This window comes from Callorhinus ursinus, unplaced genomic scaffold (assembly GCF_003265705.2).
Source record: "Callorhinus ursinus isolate GAN/ISIS: 27379988/994484 unplaced genomic scaffold, GSC_fseal_2.0 scaffold25, whole genome shotgun sequence".
Taxonomy (NCBI): Eukaryota; Metazoa; Chordata; class Mammalia; order Carnivora; family Otariidae; genus Callorhinus; species Callorhinus ursinus.
In genome coordinates, this window is record NW_027397087.1 from 34,693,621 (window position 1) to 34,700,007 (window position 6,387).

The window sequence follows — 6,387 nt, forward strand, 5'->3', positions numbered from 1 at the left end:
ACAGAGAGTGGAGACTGTCCACAGTGAACCCACAGAAGGATTTGGCTGACTTGGCCTGACCAAACCTTCCCTCTCCATCCACCGGATGGGATTCTAAGCAGACTCGGGGCCCAGCAGACAGGCATGGAGGCCAAGGCTGGCCCAGGAGGACTCTTGAATTCCATGTGGCCCTGCATGGAGCCAAGGTAGGCAGGCTTCCCCAGCCCCAGAGCGCAGGGGCGAAAACCTATTCTATGTGTGAGGTGTATTGCGTGGATGTGACGTAAGGGACACTTTGGTGACAGAGGGCAAAGTATCTTTGAAAAAGTCAGCTCATGCTGAGACACTCCTGATGTTCAGAGGGGCCGGACCAAGATTTTGTCTTTTAGAGGGGACCCCTCCCAGCCTTGGGTAGAAATAGGAATGAGGAAACTAGCAGAAGGAAGGGAATCTGAACCTCAAACATCAGTCCCTTCTTCCAGTCCCTCTCTTGTTCTTTCTTTTAAATAAAAATTCAGATGATTCACTTCATCTCTAGCACGCTTCTAAAAGTGTAGGCTCTAAAACTCTGAGTTCAAATCCTGGCTCTACCACAATGCAACTTGGTGAGTGTGGACAAACCTCCTTGTGCCTTAGTTTTCTCATCTGTGAAATGGTGACAATGATAGCACCCATTTCCACGGAACATTGTAAGGATGTTATGCAATAATGTATAAAAGGAGCTTGTAACACTACAGTTGTTAGTTCCGATTGCACTTGCCTGTTATCGATTCAAATCTCACTCCTTTAGAGTTAAGTGAAAATCATTGCAAATGCCTTTTTATACCACCCAGCCCACAGTTTGTTCCATGTAATCATTGGCAGAAGCTCTGGCAGTTGGGTCAAAGCATAGCGTAGACTTAGGCGTGCTGGAGACAGCTCATACAGGTTTGCCAGCTAATTGTTCTTTAGAAATCTTACAAGCTGATTGATCGTCAAAGTTATTGTTTAAAAATTAACAGATAAATTTACAATTAAGTGAATTATTCCAAAAACAAAGCGAATGAATACTAAAAACTCCTTCCTGTTTGTTTTATAACAATTTAGAACCGCGCTCTTGAGGTTGTTCACATGCTTTGCATCCGTGTGCAGAAATGCTGGGTAATGGTGTGCAATCTCTCTCCAGCCCCTCCTCGGGACCTCATGTTGGTGGGAATAGTTACACCATGGAAACTGGCAAATGCTACACATCCGGGCTGCACGATTGTTTCGACGATTGTCTAGATTTAGAATGACGATGACAATGTTAATGATGTAGATTAAACTTACAAGTAAGCTGTGTCGGTGGCAATGACATTGTAAATAGCACAAAAAAATTGAACGTATTCTTCCAGTAGTTCAAAATTATGATCCAACTCAGCGAAAAAGTCGTGTGTGTCATTGTTGATTAAATGTCTTCTTTGTTTCACTTTTATCTAATTCACTAATGAAAATGAAAATATCACCTAACATTCATGTAGAAACTACACACATTTGTCAACTGTAAGAACAACTTGCGATGGATACCAGGGTTTAGGAAATATCAATGAAAGCATTCTGTGAGAATCAATCGACAAGATGGAATTTCTAATAAAGGGTATTGTATATTTTATTATTTATGTCATGTGCTATGATGCTCTCTAGCCCTAAAATTCATAATACATATATGCATGTACTTGTTGCTAGAGAGGCAGTTGTTAATCGCCTACCAGCACACCACTGAGTATACTGGAAAGTACTCAGGTCCTGGAATCAGACAAACCTGGGCTGGAATTCCAGCACATCTGTGTATAAGCTGTGTGACCTTGGGCGAGTTACTTAACCTTTCTGAATCTCATCAAGACGAAGGCAATGTGCTAACACTGTTGAAATAGTATGGGCTAGAGGCTAAGAACCCATGTTCAGAAATTGGGCTGCCTACATTTGAATCCTGGCTCCCCGTCCTACTAAGGGTGTGACATTGGCCCTGTGGCTATTAGCTGGTGTAGTAGTCAGGGTTCTACCAGAGAGGTAGAACCAGTAGGAGAGTATATATAAAAGAATTAGCTTACATGATTGTGGGGGCTGGGAAGTCTGAAATCTGTAGGGCGGGCCATCAGGAAGGGTGGGATGGAAGCTTAGGCACAAGCCAAAGCTGCAGTCCACAGCCAGAATTCCGTCTTCTTCAGGGAAACCTCAGTGTTGCTCTTAAGGCCTTTCAACTGATTGAGACTGGCCCACCCAGGGCCAATCAACTGATTGTCGATGTTAAGGAAAGCTACAAAATGCAACGGCAACACCTAGATCAGTGTTGCAAGGTGTTGCGGCCTGGCACACTAACCATCACAGATGGGATTAGGAGCCCAGGTTCAAACAGCACAGTAACCGGAAGGACTCAGACCCTGCCTGGCCAGAGTGAGTGCTCACTACGTGTCTGAAACCACGGTTCCCGCAGACACCGAAGTTGGCTTCCCAGGAGCAGGGTGGCCACTGCACAAGGACGGATCAGAAGCCCGAATGCGGAGATCCGGTTGGAGCCCCAGCACATGCCTGGCCGGCCGTGTAGATGACCACCTGAGGCCTTGCCCAGAGGAGGCTGGGAGAGTGAAGAGACGGAAGGAACCCCGCAGCTCTGGGCCCCAACAGGAAGCCCAGCAGGGCACACACGGACAGAAGGCAGCTCTCATTGGGTGGTACCTCTCGGGGCCCCTTGCAGGGTGGCTGGCTCACTGGTGGGAGGCCCGTGGTCGGAAGATGGGGTGGTTATGAGGTGACAGACGGGAGGCCCTGCAGGTGGGCCAACAGGAAGGTGGCCATGGTGGATGTTTCCGTAGCTACTGGCTGAGGATTTGTGTAGCTTTCATTTGCCGCCTTAGCCAGGAGCGAAGTTTAGAATAAATTCTAGGAGATCAAGCTCAAATCTCCACACTAGGTCCCCAGGGCCCAGGCAGACCTCTGGCACAGCTGTGGGCTCAACAGACTCTATCTCTGAGCCTCACCTGAAATGCCCTTCTCCCCTCCCTCTGAACTCTTGCCCCTGAGAATTTTGGCCTTGCTTAGACTCCCTGGGGAGCCTCTGTCCCAGCGAACTCTAGTCCCCACCAGGGCCCTGCTCCCAGATGCTGGCTCTGGGCCTGCTCGGTCGCCCCTGGGCGGTGCTGGGGGAGCAGTAGCCATGGGAGGGCCAGGTATAGGACAGACCTGGCAGGTCATGGCCCACGGGGTAAGGGGTTACCATTCCCAGGGAGATCTGAGGGCCCAGGCAGAAAGCAAGCCACTTCACGGTGGGATGTTCCGCACCTGGGCCATCTGTGCAGGAGAAGACTCAGAGCACCAGGCATCCTACACAGAATGAGGCCCCCGGAGAGAGATTTCAGAGCCAGGAAGAGCCTGATCCTCCCAGATGGGGGAACGGTGGCTGAGGGATCGAAAGAACTTGCCTTCCCTCATGCAGGCGGTCGCTGAGAAACGGAGCCAACCCCCAGTTTACTGGGGTGTGGGCCCTGCCCCACCACAGCCTGCAAATGAGCAGGGGTGGCTTTCCCAACTCAGGGAACCACCAAGAATTCTAAGCAGGCCACCCGGACTCCTGGGTGCTGCCCTCCCTGGCCAGCCCCACCGCCGCCGTGACTGGTGGCTTTGGCAGCTTCCCTGACAACCCTACTTTCCCAATTGGAGCTGAGCAGCCTGGGCCTCCAATCACTGCAGACACAACAAGGGCTGAGTAGTTTTACTCTGGCATGCCGTGGAGGATTGGGAGTCAAGCTGTGCTCCCCCAGTGGCAGAGGGCTGACCTGGGATGGCATTGCTGGGGATGGGCCCCAGGGCCCTGCCTGCCCTATGGCCTGGCTGCCTCACCAGCAGTATAGCACCTTCCCAGTCTCCTCTCCAACTGGACCTAGCCCCTCCTCCAGGCCACACTGTGGCTTTGAACTTGCAGCCACTGCTCCCTTGGCCTGTAACATATTCTACTGCTGTGCCTCCAGCTTTCTTTTTCAGGTCATTCCATTTTGTAGCACTGCCCCTCACCCCCCCTTTCAATCCCCACTGTCAAGTTCCAATACCACCTTGTATATTCTTCTTAGCAGCACATAGAGCACTGTTTTAGTTTATACACCCTGTTCTTCTTTTAGACTGCAAGCTGTCACCGTGATTTGGTTTCATTCATCATTTAATCCCCAGAATCCAGCCCAGTGTCTGGCACTGCTTGGCAAATGAGAAAAAGAATGGACAGAGGGATGGATGAATGAGTGTTGGCTGGATGGATACAAGGATGATGGAGTGAAATGGTAAATGGATCGATGTTGAATAGATAGATGGGTGGATGGATGATGGCTGGCTGGCTGACTGGCTGGCTGATGCCTGGAAGGAAGGAAGGAAGGAAGGAAGGAAGGAAGGAAGGAAGGAAGGAATGAAGGAAGGATGGATGGGTGGATGGAAGGATGGGTGGATGGCTAAATGGGTGGATGGATGATGGCTGAAATGAAGGAAAGAAGGAAGGATGAATGGGTGGCTGGATGGATGATGGCTGGAAGGAAGGAAAGAAGGAAGGAAGGAAGGAAGGAAGGATAGATGGGTGGATGAATAGACGGTTCATCCATTTCATAAGACAGCCAAAGCTACCCTTTTTCATCTGTGGAACTTGTCTTCCCCGGGAACGGAGAGAGCCTTGCCCACTGAAGGTTTAAATTACAGCTTCACCGTTATGTTTCCAGAGGATCCTTCTCTTCTTTAGGTCCTCCTAAGCCAGCTCTGAGAGAAGCAAAGCAAGAGACATTGGCTCCACGTAATGGATGAGGAAGTGAGATCCAGAGCTGTGAAGGGTTTTATTCATGGGTGCCCAACTAGTTTAAAGCAGAATGAAAATCAGACCTCTCACTTCTTGATTCTGGCTCTGAGCTGTGTGAGATGTAGAGAGTATAGGCTGGGAGGCAGGAGAAGCCCCAAACCACATCAGGCCTCAGCTGGCTCCCTGTAAGGAACAGAACTGAAGTTCACAGACCTGCTGCAGCTCTGGCCGAGGCCCTCCCTGGACCCCCCCAGAGACAGGGTGAGCCCTGCCTTCCTAAACAAGCCATGTCTGACTGCAGCCTTCAGTTCCTCCAGGAAGGAAGTGGCTTTGAGAGAAAAAGCAAGAGAGGTTGGAAAGATCTAGAAAGCCAGAAAATCTCCTTTGCCCACCCCTGATGGACCAGGACTGGCTTTGTAAGTCCATGGTGGCACCATGGAGGCAGGGGGGGGACAGCATTTCGCCTTCCTCCTCTAACCTCGAAACGCGAGTTGGCAACGTCAGCCCCCCTGGCCATCCTGGGGGAGGGCAGCCTGAACGTGATATTCTTAAGGACAGGAATATGAATTGGCCATTTTGAATGGCCAGTTAGATGAGTAACAGCAATCTCTTATATGTGAAAAGTCCTACTAACTTTTTTCCTATTAATTTTTTATTTTTTAAACTTTATAAAAATATTTTCAGGTTAAAAAATGTTGCAAAAATGATACAAAGGCATTCCCAAATGTTAACATTTTACATTTGTTTATTTGCTTTATAATTTCTTTTATAATTCTCTCTCCATGTACACGTGTGTGTGTGTGCAAATGCGTATATACGATACAAAATTTGGGAGTGAATTTAGATATTTTTGCCTCTAAGTACTTCAGCATGTGTTTATTTAACAAGACATTCTCTTACATAACCACAGTATGGTTGTCAAAATTAGGAAATTCACTATTTCCATAATAGTATCTAATCTATAGACCTCTTTCAGATTTCACCGATTGTCCCACCAATATCCTTCTTCTGACCTAGGATCCCACCTGCATTCAATTGCCGTGTCTCTTTAGTATAGGATCCTTTAACTGGGAGCAGTTTCTTGGCCTTTCTTTGTTTTTCACGACCTTAACATTTTTGCAGAGAATCAGCCAGTTATTTTGCAGCAGCCCTTCGGTATGAGTTTGTCTGATAGTGTTTCCTCCTGATAAGGCTCAGGTTACGCAATGTTGGCAGGTTGACGCAGAGGTGATGCGGTCCTTCTCAGTGCGTTGTATCAGGAAGGGCGGGATGATATTGGTCCCCTCACTGGTGAGTTTAGCCTTGATCATTTGGCTTAGGTGGGGTCTGCCAAGTTTCTCCACTGCAAAGTCATTCTCTTTCCCTTTATAAAGTGTTAAGTATCTTGTGAGAAGGTTTCTCAAGACTACATAACTATTTCGTTTCTCATCACACGCCTGCTCACCAATTTTAGCATCCACGGACTGTCCTTGCCTGAAGCAGGTATTGCTGTGGTGGTTGCCATAGGTGATTTTCTAATTCCAACATCCCTTCTATATTTACTGGTTGGAATCCTTCTGTAAGTAAGAGGTTTCCCTTCTCATTTACTAATTCATTTATTTATATCAGTTCAGACTCAAGGA